This window comes from Amblyraja radiata, chromosome 20 (assembly GCF_010909765.2).
Source record: "Amblyraja radiata isolate CabotCenter1 chromosome 20, sAmbRad1.1.pri, whole genome shotgun sequence".
In the NCBI taxonomy this organism is placed as follows: Eukaryota; Metazoa; Chordata; class Chondrichthyes; order Rajiformes; family Rajidae; genus Amblyraja; species Amblyraja radiata.
In genome coordinates, this window is record NC_045975.1 from 2,605,928 (window position 1) to 2,620,642 (window position 14,715).

The following is a 14,715-nucleotide window of genomic DNA, read 5'->3' on the forward strand; positions in this document are numbered from 1 at the left end:
TTCTCCTCCTGCCGTCTCCTCCTCCTCGTCCCCGCCGCCGTTGCCATGGCGACCGCTCGCAGCCCGCCCGCTCCCCGGCCGCCGTTGCCGGGGCCGCCGGTTGCCACGGCGACGGTTGCCAGGCTGGCCCGGAGCGCGCGGCTGCTGCTGATGTGGTTGCAACTGATCGTGTTGATGCTGGTGCGCGCTCCCGCCGCCCGTGCATGCCCCCGCGTTGCTGTTGCTGGCGGCCACGGCCGCGGCCGCGCGCGAGCTGGCCTGCTTCTCCCTCCTCTGCGCGTAGCCGTAGGGCGGGTGGTGGTGGTCGCCGCCGCCGTCCAAAATCACCATCGCTGCCTCCATCCCACTGCGCTGGTGGCTCCAGTCTCACTGGAGGGTTCCGGGGACGGTGTGTGCAAGTGGGGGGGGGTTTGCAACTGCACCTTGCCGGACACTTGCACCTGCACCTTGCCGGACACTTGCACCTGCACCTTGCCGGACACTTGCACCTGCACCTTGCCGGACACTTGCACGCAGCGCCCAGCGCACGGCTTCTGCAAAATAAAAACAACACAAGTGGTCACTACATTTTGCGTGGTGCACAAAGCCGAGAGTCAAGAGTTTTATTGTCATGCCCCCAGATAGAACAATGAGATTCTTACTTACAGCAGCACAACAGAATATGCAAAGATAGTGCATTGCAAACAAATAGAATACGCGTGGTAAAAGTGTGTGTATGTATGCAGACGCACACACACACATACATATATATATATACACATTATGTATAATGCTCCATGCACGTTGCAATCTCGCCACCTACAACCCATCAACATTGCAATGTGAATGCATACAAATAATGCCATTCCACACAGGCAGAAACACATGCAGGAATAATATGAACAGGTTTACGCACTGGAGATAGACATCTCTGAATTGATTATAGCCTCGAAAATAGCACCTGGCAGTGTTATTTTTATTTCTGATGTTACTAAACATGGTTATTAAGAGGAAGAATGTTAAAAATCGCAGATGAAACTGTTCCAGAGCTCTTGTCAAGATGATGTCTGCAGGGTTTTGGTATGTCCATTGCGTATTGCCCCCGCCCCACCACACACACACACACACAATGCAACCCTGCCAACACCCCCCCCCCCCCCCACCCCCACCACCACCACCACCACCACCACACCACACACACACACACACACACACTCACACTCACACAAGTACAATGTTGCTCTCAATGTGTTTAAGAAGGAACTGCAGATGCTGGCAAATCGATGGTACACAAAAATGCAGACTGATCAGTCTGAAGAAGGGTTTCGGCCCGAAACGTTGCCTCCTTCGCTCCATAGATGCTGCTGCACCCGCTGAGTTTCTCCAGCATCTTCGTTGTACCTTCGTTGCTCTCAATGTAGCGTTTTGACCAAAGCAGACACAACATGTCAGCAGAATCTAAGACAACGTCTGGAGGGATTTCACCGCTGGAAAAGAGGGAGCTTCATTGTTTACTCCGCCAGGGCGCTGCTAACACATATGCAAATAATTTAAACCGTCTAGCCCGGAAGGGGGGCAAGACGACACCAAACAAAAACGTTATTGTCAATAGAAATATGTTAACTGCTTGTTGCAAATAAGGATGTGGATGTTAAATTGAAGACGCGGGCGAGTTTGATTTTTGTCTGTGTACTGCACATGGAAATCAAAAACCTGTCAATTGGAGACTGTCTCAGTTATATTTCCCGAAGATGTCTTAAAACCGAGTTATTTTCTGGCGGGCATTCACCAATGCAAAATTACACCTCCATGGAAGTAGATTAGAATATACATTGAACCGCAAAGGCCAGCAGTAAAATACTTACGATTTATCCTTGATAAATAGAATCAAGATTCAAGCTGTGTCTGAAACCCAAGGCGTGTACAGATTCTGTTAGTCGCTCTCCACCCTGCCTTGTTTGTGACAACATTGCTGTGCCATCGTTAGCAAGACCATAAGTATCCAGCACAGAATAACACTAGGATCACTTGTCTCTCAATCGTTTTCACTCTGCCCCGAGTAAAAACATCAAAAGGTAAGAATTTTGCAAAGGAGAAGCGAGGAGTTGTGTATCTATCTGTGCACACAATCTTGCAAAACCCAAACGCAGGCACACCATCATCCCCGCGTCTTCAGCCTAATGACAGTTTTTGATCATTTCCCCCAATTCGCGGTGAAACTGCAGTTGAGGATGTTAGTCATTCAGATGAAGCTTTCCGAAACCTATTTCATGTTGACTTTTCCCATAGCATAAAATATCCTATTCAGGTGTATCCGCTCTAAGCCGAATCGCCTCTCCATTTAATAATGCCCGGCAATAGCCATTCAGTTATTACTACATATTTGTACGGCTTCTGTTGCTGCTTTCAACTCCAATTGTGGTGTGCATCGTGAAGGGCAAAACGAAGTGTTTTCTAAGTGGCATTACAGACTTATATCCTCCCTTAGTGGCTGAAATATAAATTGCAGGTTTATTTTAAAATCTTGGTGGCGTGATTTAAAATTAGCCGCAGCTGGTTACACTTCTAGGAATATATATATATATATTATATCAATTATATTAAGGTGTCTGTCTATTTGTAATTTTAGCTCTGACACCAAACAATAGTAACTCGTTTCCTCAGAAATTCAAAGTTAGTTGCTGCTTTTGCAACAGTGGAGGCAACTTTGTCTGAACTTCACCGGAAAGTTGCATTCAAACAGACGTTTATACAATAACGAATTAACGGGGGAACAGTGTTCTTTATCTTTTTTTAAACATTTATAAGTAAATATTAAAAGGAACATAAATTGTAATGAGCAAGAAGGAACTGCAGATGCTGGTTTAAACCGAAGGTGGACACAAAATGCTGGAGTAACTCAGCAGGACAGGCGGCATCTCTGGAGAACATGGACAGGCGACAGAAGAGCACTGTAAATGGATCGATTGTAATCATGTATTGTCTTTCTGCTGACTGATTAGCACACAACAAAAGCTTTTCATTGTACTTCAGTACACGTGACAATAAACTAAACGGAACTGAAGAAGGGTCCCGACCCGAAACATCACCTATCCATGTTCTCCACAGATGCTGCCTGACCCACTGAGTTACTCCAGCACTCTGTGAAACGTCACCTATCCATGTTCTCCACAGATGCTGCTCGACCCGCTGAGTTACTCCAGCACACTGTGAAACGTCACCTATCCATGTTCTCCACAGATGCTGCCTGACCCGCTGAGTTACTCCAGCACTCTGTGCCCTTGGTTGAATTAAGTACATACAAAGTGGTTGATAAGTACATGCTGTGACTAAACCAATTAAGATAAGAAAAAAGAGACACAAAGAACTGCAGATGCTGAAAATAAGAAAATAATTGTTTTAGATTAATATGGGTTTTTAAATAGTAACAATAATTTCTGACAATAATAATACTAAATAAAACTTTTGAAATAATAATTTAATGACTCTCAGTCTGAAGAAGGGTCTCGACCCGAAACGTCACCCATTCCTTCTCTCCAGAGACGTTGCCTGTCCCGCTGAGTTACTCCAGCATTTTGTGTCTATCATCAATAATAATTTCCAATCATGGTTGAGGCATAAGGGAGAGTTACATTTATTGCGTTGCCCTAATGGACTAAAAGGCTCAGTGGACTTTGTGTATGCTTGTTGAATAATGTTCCATTAATCAATGCGTAATGGCTAAAGTACTGTTTAAGAAAGAACTGCAGATGCTGGAAAAATCGAAGGTAGACAAAAAATGGTGGAGAAACTCAGCGGGTGAGGCAGTATCTTTGGAGAGAAGGAATAGGCGACGGTTTGGGTCGAGACCCTTCAAAATACTTTAGTCTTATTTCAACCAAGTTGCATGTGCTAAAATCTTGTCAATGTCATAAGGTCATGTAACAGGAGCAGAATTAGGCCATTCGGTCCATCAAGTCTACTCCACCATTCAATCATGGCTGATCTATCTCTCCTAACCCCATTCCCCTGCCTTCCCCCCATAACCCCTGACATCCGTATTAATCAAAAATCTATTCTTCTCTGCCTTAAATATATCAATTGACGTCCTCCACAGATTCACCACCCTCTGACTAAAGAAACTCCTCCTCATCTCCTTCCTAAAAGAACATCCTTTAATTCTGAGGCTGTGACCTCTGGTCCTAGATTCTCCCACTGTTGGAAACATCCTCTCCACATCCAAGTCAAGTACGATATCTCAACACATTTACTTTAATTAAGTAGCTTTCAACCTGTAACCGTGTGCTCAAAGTGACAAGGATAAGGTATGAAGAGCCTTATCCTTGCCTTTAGTCTGAAGAAGGGTCTCAACCCGAAACGTCACCTATTCCTTCTCTTCATAGATGCTGCCTCACCCGCTGAGTTTCTCCAGCATTTTTTGTCTACCTTCGATTTTTCCAGCATCTGCAGTTCTTTCTTAAGGTATGAGAGGCATAAATGGGATGTGAGAGGAGTAGATAGGGTAGACAGTCAGAAACATTTTCCCAGGATGGAAAAATCAAATACTAGTGGGCAAGGTTTAAAGGAGATGTGCGGGGTAAGTTTCTTTATACAGAGGGCGGTGGGTGCCTGGAATGAACTTCCGGGGGTGGTGGTGGAGGCAGATACGATACTGGTGCTTAAGAGACTTTTGGATTGGCATATGGATATGCAGGGAATGGAAGGGTATGGATTATGTGCAGGCTGACTAGAGTTGGTCTTGGCATCATGTTTGGCATAGATAGTTGTGGGTCGATGAGGCTGTTCCTGTGCAAAAGGAACTGTTCTATGTGCAAAATACCAATGCTATTGTCAATGTCCAAGATGACAGGGCGTATGGCAATGTAGTGAGCAATGAGACCAACAGTGTATCTTCTTAACCTATGCAACTTAAATTTAAGAAGCAAAGCATGGCCAAAAATGACAATGAACCAAGTAGATGAACTGGTGGTGAACAAGATCAAATAGAGGGACAATTAAAGGGATTAATATTGAGAAAAATAGGCAGGAAAAGTTAAAAAATAATAATGACTTGCATATTTTAATGGTTTAATAGTTTAAATTGATTAATTTGTTGGAGGAATTGATTGGCAATATTATTTATATTATCAAATAATTCAAAGGAGCGTAATCATTGGTTACTATTAGAAACCAAGGCAGATGTTGGTCAATATCAGAGGACACAGAGTGCTGGAGTAACTCAGCGGGTCAGGCAGCATCTGTGGAGAATATGGATAGGTGACGTTTAGGATCAGGATCCTTCTTCAGACTGCTTGTAAGGCGGGGGGAGAAGAAAGCTAGAGGAGGGGAGAGGCAGGCACAGAAAGGGGAGCAGTGAGAAAGAGAGGGTGTCACTGAACTGTTATTGGAGAGAGGAGGAGATCTTCTTCAAAGCAGGCACAACTTCAGGAGATTTTGCAGTGGAGCAGCCTATCTCTGAAAACTAAACACTATATTCCATCTTTTCAGAAATCTCTGATGGGGTTACTGTAGGCCAAGTTTCTACTTTCAAACCATCCCAGCATCATTTTTTCTCAGTTATAGAACATACCCATTATCACACACTGCCAGACACAAATAATGAAAATGGAATGCTAAAATGAGAACAATCCCCATTCCAATACGTCCAGCCTGAAGGCTAACTATTATTTCAAAGATACCATTTTCCAAAGTAATTTTATTGTCAGATGATATTGGCTTTAGCAGCACATGGAACAACTGAGATTTCTTCGAGGAGCCTTTTGGAAAATACTTAATCATCTCAAGTATTGACAATCTTTTTTGTACCGTTAAACTCAAGATGTCTTCCTGAATATTATGTGTTAAGCTGCATCGGAAACTCAACCCACATAATCAAATCATCGTCCCACCCCGGTCATTCCTTCTTCTCCCCGCTCTCGTCCAGCAGAAGGTACAGAAGCTTGAAAGCGCGCACCACCAGACTCAGGAACAGCTTCTTCCCCTCTGTTATCAGGCTTCTGAACGGTCCTTCCACAAGCTAGGGTTACTGTTCAATTCTTCATAACCCCCATTAGAAGATTAGAAGAACCCCCTTTTAGAAGATTGAGGGGGGATCTTATAGAAACTTACAAAATTCTTAGGGGTTGGACAGGCTAGATGCAGGAAGATTGTTCCCGATGTTGGGGAAGTCAAGCACAAGGGGTCACAGTTTAAGGATAAAGGGGAAATCCTTTAGGACCGAGATGAGAAAAACATTTTTTACACAGAGAGTGGCGAATCTCTGGAACTCTCTGCCACGGAAGGTAGTTGAGGCTAGTTCATTGGCTATATTTAAGAGGGAGTTAGATGTGGCCCTTGTGGCTAAAGGGATCAGGGGGTATGGAGAGAAGGCAGGGATGGGATACTGAGTTGGATGATCAGCCATGATCATATTGAATGGCGGTGCAGGCTCGAAGGGCCGAATGGCCTACTCCTGCACCTATTTTCTATGTTTATGGACATTAGACTTTGTCTCTGGAACTAATGCACTGCAATGCCATGACCACAGCCTCAGAATAAAAGGACGTCCCTTTAGGAAGGAGATGAGGAGGAATTTGGTGAATCTGTGGAATTCATTGCCACAGAAGGATGTGGAAGCCCTCAATGGATATTTTCAATCAGAGATAGACAGATTCTTGATTAGTGCGGGTGTCAAGGGTTATGGGGAGAAGGCTGGAGAATGGGATTGAGGGGGAAAGATAGATCAGCCACGATTGAATGGTGGAGTAGACTTGATGGGCCGAATGGCCTAATCCTGCTCCTATCATTTTGAATGGTGAGAACTATATTCTGCATTCTGTATCTTGCCCTTTGCTCTACCTATTTATTGTACTTGAGTTTGGCTTAACTGTATTCATGTGTGGTATATTTGATTTGTTTCTGGTGGAGGCCGGTTCTCTGGATACTTTCAAGAGAGAGCTAGATAGGGCTCTTAAAGATAGCGGAGTCAGGGCAAATGGGGAGAAGGCAGGAACGGGGTACTGATTGGGGATGATCAGCCATGATCACATTGAATGGCGGTGCTGGCTCGAAGGGCCGAATGGCCTACTCCTGCACCTATTGTCTATTGTCTATTGTTTGGATAGCATGCAAAACAAAGCTTTCCACTATACCTCGGTACACGGACAACAATCAACCTAAACCTCCTGCTTAAAACCATTGATCATCAATGGGAACTTCCATTTGATGAGCTACCACCAGATGATTGAACAAAGCCTTCCTATTCTCTATGATTTTTATCATCAGCAGCAGGAAACATTAAAACAAGATCGGACTTGGACGGAACTGTGTTTCATTCATAAATCTTTGGAGAAAGCCATTGATCTAGAGTGCTGGCAGGCTGTCGGAAATGCAGAGAATATCACATGCAGTTCAAGAAGCCAAGGGGAATGTATGCCATTAGCCAATTTCCTGCGTGCTATTGTGAAAGCCAAGCAATCAGTGATCATTCAGTGGAGCCCATCTTGTGACTCCAAGCAATGCTTACACGAACATATTATTGTAATGGCCAGAATAACATGGACGGCACGGTTGCGCAGCGGTAGAGTTGCTGCCTCACAGCGCCGGGTTTTATTCTGACTCGGGTGCTGTCTCTACGGAGTTTGTACGTTCTCCCCGTGACCTGCGTGGGTTTTCTCCAGGTGCTTCGATTTCCTCCCACACTCTAAAGATGTACAGGTTCGTAGTTTGATTGGCTTCAGTAAATCGACCCAAGTGTAGTGCGAACGGGTGATCGCTGGTCGGTGTGGACTCGGTGGGCCGAAGGGCCTGTTTCCACGCTGTATCTCTAAAGTCTCACACACTCCAAAGACGTACAGGTCTTTGCAGGTTAATTGGCTAGGTAAAATTGTAAATTGTTCCTAGTGTGTGTAGGATAGTGTTAGTGTGCAGGGATCGCTGGTCGGGGCGGACGTGATGGGCCGAAGGGCCTGTTTCTGCACTGCGTTTGGCCCATTTTCCTCCAAACCTGGTGGCGCTGGCTCGAAGGGCTGAATGGCCTACTCCTGCACCTATTGTCTATTGTCTACCTATGTACCTGCTTAACTGTTGGGATAGTCCCTGCCTCAACGACCCCCTCTGGCAGCTTGTTCCGTACACCCAGCACCCCTGAAACCCCCACCCACAAAAAAATAGCTTCAAATTGTTATGTGATTTGACTGTGACAGAGTCACACCTGGAGTATTGTGTGCAGTTTTGGTCCCCTAATTTGAGGAAGGACATTCTTGCTATTGAGGGAGTGCAGCGTAGGCTTACAAGGTTAATTCCCGGGATGGCGGGACTGTCATATGCTGAGAGAATGAAGCGGCTGGGCTTGTACACTCTGGAGTTTAGAAGGATGAGAGGGCATCTCACTGAAACATATAAGATTGTTAAGGGTTTGGACACGCTAGAGGCAGGAAACATGTTCCCGATGTTGGGGGAGTCCAGAACCAGGGGCCACAGTTTAAGAATAAGGAGTAAGTCATTTAGAACGGAGATGAGGAAACACTTTTTCTCACAGAGAATGGTGAGTCTGTGGAATTCTCTGCCTCAGGGGGCGGTGGAGGCAGGTTTTCTGGATGCTTTCAAGAGAGAGCTAGATAGGGTTCTTAAAGATAGCGGAGTCAGGGGATATGGGGAGAAGGCAGGAACGGGGTACTGATTGGGGATGATCAGCCATGATCACATTGAATGGCGGTGCTGGCTCGAAGGACCGAATGGCCTACTCCTGCGCCTATTGTCTATTGTCTATTGACATAATAACATTTTAAAAGTTCCATTTCATGCTATGTTTTATTCATGAATGGGACCATCCATTTACAGTAGTTCTTGCACTTGCCAAATTCCTGCTAGTCTTTCTGTGAACCTGGCACAGCAGTAGCATGCTTCTGGTAACAACTCTTAATGGGAACTACACTTTCATAACAACTGGTTCTTTTCAAAGCTCTGTTTAAAATTAAAAAAAAATATATATTAGTTATGCTAGAGGACTCAAGTTCAGTGGCATCAATAAACTAGGAGATATAAACATATCTTTCAAGCACAGAGTCACAGAGTCATATAGACAATAGACAATAGACAATAGGTTCAGGAGTAGGCCATTCAGCCCTTCGAGCCAGCACAGCCATTCACTGTGATCATGGCTGATCATACCCAATCAGTACCCCGTTCCTGCCTTTCCCCCCGTTTCCCCTGACTCAGCTATCTTTAAGAGCCCTATCTAGCTCTCTCTTGAAAGTATCCAGAGAACCGGCTTCCACTGCCCTCTGAGGCAGAGAATTCCACAGACTCACCACTCTCTGTGAGAAAAAGTGTTTCCTCGTCTCCGTTCTAAATGGCTTACCCCTTATTCTTAAACTATGGCCCCTGGTTCTGGACTCCCCCAACATCGGGAAATTGGTTCCTGCCCTTAGCGTGTCCAAACCCTTAATAATCTTATATGTTTCAATAAGATCACCTCTCTCTCATCCTTCTAAACTCCAGAGTATACAAGCCCAGCTGCTCCATTCTCTCAGCATACAACAGCACGGAAACAGGCCCTTCGGCCCAACCAGTCCTTGCTGACCAATGTGCCCCACCTGCCCGCATTTGGCCCATATCCCTCGGAACCTTCACTATGCATCTTAGACTTAGACTTAGTTCCTACCACACTGTTGAGTGCATTGGGCAGCAAGCTTTCGCCATTCTGGCTCAACACTTCAACTCCCCCTCCCATTCCCAATCCGACCTTTCTGTCCTGGGCCTCCTCCATGGCCAGAGTGAGTCCCACCGCAAATTGGAGGAGCAGCACCTCATATATAGCTTGGGCAGTTTACACCCCAGCGATATGAACATTGACTTCTCCAACTTCAGGTAGTCCTTGCTTTCTCCCTCCATCCCCTCCCGTTCCCAGCTCTCCCACAGCTCACAGCTTCCTTTATTCTTCCCACCCCACCCCCCCCCCCACCTCACCCCCACATCAGCCTGAAGAAGGGTCTCGACCCGAAACGTCACCTATTAAAACCTTAAACATTTCGCCATTCTGTTCGGTTATGTGCGACGTCTTCCACCCTCGTTCAAATATCATCAGGGAGATAGAAAGGGAGTACAGGTTTGTAACAATATCTGTTAGTTCTAATTTCCCGAGAAAATCTTTGTGAACATGTTATCCATTAGTCCGCTGTGTTAATCTGGCCAAAATTACCAAAATCTGTCTGAATAGAAATAATTGCTATAAAGGTCTCTAATCTACCTCACTAATTTGTGTGTAGATTTCATCACCACCATTTGATTTATAATTCACTTTCTGTAATAAGATCCATTATTCCTTAGATCAGTCCACATAAATTATATTTCTACTTATACTCCATGTAAATCACTACAATCTAATGTAATTGCCTTTAATGTCACATTATATTTTTCTTCTTTGTCCTTCTCAAATGTATTATACTGAAGTGCAGGTAATTTCAATTCTAATTTCAATTCTACCTGAATCTACTGTTTAGTGGTACAGCAGGGTAACAGGCCCTTCGGCCCTCCGAGCCTATGCTGACCATCGATCACCTGTTCACACTAGTTCTATGCTATCCCACTTTCTCATCCACTCCCTACACACTAGAGGCAATTAGCAGAGGGCCGATTAACCTACCAACCTGTCTTTGGAGTGTGGGACAGAACTGGAGATCCCGGAGAAAACGCACGCACGTCACGGGGAGAACATACAAACTCCGTACAGACAGCACCCGTAGTCAGGATCGATTCTTGATTAGTATAGGTGTCATGGGTTATGGGGAGAAGGCAGGAGAATGGGGTTAGGAGGGGGAGATAGATCAGCCATGATTGAATGGCGGAGTAGGCTTGATGGGCCAAATGGCCTAATTCTACTCCTATTCCGTACGACCTTAAGAGCATTCACAAATGGCGTGAAAATAAGCAGAGACTCCAGCAGGAGGAGGTAGAGTACAGGTCATATTCAGAGGTGGACACAAAATGCTGGAGTAACTCAGCGGGACAGGCAGCATCCCTGGAGAGAAGGAATGGGTGACGTTTTGGGTCGAGACCCTTCTTCAAGACCCAGGTCATATTCAGACCCAGGCTGGAACTAGAGCAATAGAACTGAAGCAACGTTTTTAACACAAAGAGTTGGAGGTACCTGAGGGGTAACTTTTTCTCACAGAGGGTTGTGGGTGTATGGAACGAGCTGCCAGTGGAGGTAGTTGAGGCTGGGACTATCCTAACTTTTAGGAAACAGTTAGACAGGTACATGGATAGGACGGGTTTGGAGGGATATGGACCATGCGCGTGCAGGTGGGACTAGTGTAGCTGGGACTTGTAGGCCGGTATGGGCAAGTTGGGCAGAAGGGCCTGTTTCCACACTGTATCACTCTGTGATTGCAGTATTAACTGACCAGAATACATGACTATGTGGGTAACACATTGGCACTAGTTTATCCATGGATTTGAGTAGACCACTCGGCTGGCTGGGTACAATTACAGAGGTATAATTGTACAGGAGCAATTTACGTAACAAAAATGGATATAGAAATCAACATTGACAGAAAATGTGACAAAGACAATGATTATTTTTCTGGCAAGTCCCCTGTAATCCTTCCACCAATAACTTTAAACCCATCTCACGTAGGCATGTATTCACAAGGAACTGCAGGTGCTGCTTTACAAAAAAGGGCACAAAGTGCTGGAGTATCTCAGTGGGCCATCATCAGTGGGTATTCAGGTAGCATCTCCTGTTTGGTTGTACTAAAGACTTTGGATTTTTTTACACCTGTGTTATAGTTAATACTCACCACTAACGTACCCACCACATGGTGTAGGGCGGCACAGTGGCGCAGCGGTAGAGTTGCTGCCTCACAGCGCCAGAGACCCGGGTTTGATGCTGACCACGGGTGCTGTCTGCACAGAGTTTGTACGTTTTTCCCCGTGACCTGCGTGGGTTTTCTCCGGGTGCTCCGGTTTCCTCCCACACTCCAAAGACGTGCAGGTTTGTAGGTTAATTGGTTTCTGTAAGTTATAAATTATCCCTCGCGAGTAGGATAGTGCTAGTGTGCGGAGTGTCGGCTGGTCTGCATAGACTCGATGGGCCGAAGGGCCTGATTCCGTGCTGTATCTCTAAAGTAAAAGTCTAAATCTCTGTTAAATATACTTTATATTTTTAAAAAAGCTGATAAATATACAAAGATTATCCAAGAATGGCAAAATGTTTCAGAAAGAACTGCAGATGCTGGAAAAGATGTTGCCTCACCCGCTGAGTTTCTCCAGCATTTTTGTCTACCTTCAAAGAATGGCATTACCTTAACGATGACAGACATTTACATTTAATTCATTGTTTAGTTTTGAGATACAGCACAGTAACAGGCCCTTCGGCCCACCGAGCCCTCACCGATCAGCGATGCCCGACAATTAACCTACTAAGTTGTACGCCTTTGGAGTGTGGGAGGAAACAGAAGATCTCTGAGAAAACCCACGCAGGTCACGGGGAGAACGTACAAACTCCGTCCAGACAGCACCCGTAGTAGTCAGGATCAATACAATACAATTATACAATACAATACAATTCAATTTATTGTCATTTGGACCCCTTGAGGTCCAAACGAAATGTCGTTTCTGCAGCCATACATTACAAACAAATAGACACAAGACACAACATAATTTACATAAACATCCATCACATCGCTGTGATGGAAGGCCAAAAAACTTATCTCTCCACTGCACTCTCCCCCTCCCCCGATGTCAGAGTCAAAGTGACGGTGAGGTGAGTAGTTGGCACCAGAGCCCCCGGTCTTCCTGTTGGAGGCCGCTCCTCGTTGCAGCCCCAACGACAACGGAGACCCGACAAAGTAAAGGTCGGGTCTCCCGTGCAGGGAGAGATTTAAAAGTGACCCCCTCCCCCCCACCCCCCCACACACACACATACCCCAACAAAAAATAACAAAAACTACATAAAAACATAGACATAAAATAATAAAAACGCAGACGGACTGCAGAGGCCGCTGCAGACGAGAGTGGCGCTGTAAGGGAGTGATGGGCCTGTCCCACTTAGGCGACTTTTTAGGCGACTGCAGGAGACTATGCGGTCGCCACATGGTCGCCACATGTTCGCGGGTGGTTGCCGGGGAGTCGCCTTCATGGTCGTGAGGAGTTCCTGCATTCTAGGAACCAGTCGCGGCCTCATTATGGTCACCGCAAATTTTTCATCATGTTGAAACATTAGCGGCGACTAGAATGAAGCCGCCATGGAGAGTAGCGAGAATTCACCTGCCATAGGTGGGTCGCCAGGAGGTCGGAGGTTCTCGTAGGTTGTAGCTGGTGCTTTACAGCTGAGTCTGAAGAAGGGTCCCAACCCGAATTGGCACCTATCCATGTTCTCCACAGATGCTGCCTGACCCGCTGAGTTACTCCAGCACTCTGTGAAACGTCACCTATCCATGTTCTCCACAGATGCTGCCTGACCCACTGAGTTACTCCAGCACTCTGTGAAATGTCACCTATCCATGTTCTCCACAGATGCTGCCTGACCTGCTGAGTTATGGTGCAGCAGCATCTATGGAGCTAAGGAAATAGGCAACGTTTCGGGCCGAAACCCTTCTGGAAATAGGCAACGTTTCGGGCCGAAACCCGGAAGGGTTTCGGCCCGAAACGTTGCCTATTTCCTTAGCTCCATAGATGCTGCTGTACCCGCTGAGTTACTCCAGCACTCTGTGAAACGTCACCTATCCATGTTCCCCACAGATGCTGCCTGACCCGCTGAGTTACTCCAGCACTCTGTGAAACGTCACCTATCCATGTTCTCCACAGATGCTGCCTGACCCGCTGAGTTACTCCAGCACTCTGTACCTATCATTGGCGTAGGAGCGTGAAGTCAATCTGACTATGTACAGAGCACAAGTGGCCAGGCAAGGTGATGGAGGTATGCATGTCATGGCTCTGCAGGCTGCTTATTATGACGCATGCTGTGAAGCTTAACAAGAAGAGATAGGCGTGCAGCACCACTTATACAAGTATGTCAACATTCCTCCTCTTCAACTTTAATCACGTTCTAGACGGCTTACCAGCTGAACAACTCCGAGCTGCCGACCTCACAAGGAAACAAGCGACTTCCTTCTCTGCTTCCCCCAAAGGTAATAGTCTTTTCTGTAAAAAGATAAAGATTCTTTGAGTGAGCAGACGTTTGGCGTGGCCTTGCGTTTTAGGCTGCAACACACAGTTTCATGATGCCACTGACAGATTCTTGCGTATAAAGTACTCACGGGAATGTTGAGAGTAGATCGGAGGCTGATCAAGAGCGTGTGAGCATGAGTTGCCAATCCAGTTCCTCCTGTCCATCATTCCCCTTGAAGTAAAAGGCAGCTGGTTCCTGGATCAAACGTTGCGATACCGACTAAGATATTCAAAGAAATTGATTTGTGACCTGTAATTTAATTTAATCGGCATCTGTGGTTAGCTTTTAAGAAGGAACTGCAGATGCTGGAAAATCGAAGTGCTGGAGAAACTCAGCGGGTGCGGCAGCATATATGGGGCGAAGGAAATAGGCAACGTTTCGGGCCAAATCCCTTCGGGTCTCTGGCGCTGTGAGGCAGTGGCTCTACCCGCTGTGTCATTGTGCCGCCCACAGTGGAGAGGTACAGGGTCTTGGTGAGACCACACCTGGAGTATTGCGTACAGTTTTAGTCTCCTAATCTGAGGAAGGGCATTCTTGCCATAGAGGGAGTACAGAGAAGGTTCACCAGACTGATTCCTGGGATA

The 14,715-nt window shown here is 46.0% G+C and overlaps 1 long non-coding RNA gene across 1 annotated transcript; it reads right to left on the reverse strand.

Annotated features, from left to right (window-relative positions):
- Window positions 1-424: 424 nt before the first annotated feature.
- LOC116984504 lies at window positions 425-14,395 on the reverse strand. Its single transcript, XR_004415049.1, has 3 exons — window positions 14,220-14,395; window positions 14,022-14,103; window positions 425-533 (listed from the first exon to the last, which is right to left on the reverse strand). It is a non-coding gene; the product is annotated as an uncharacterized LOC116984504 (long non-coding RNA).
- Window positions 14,396-14,715: the final 320 nt, after the last annotated feature.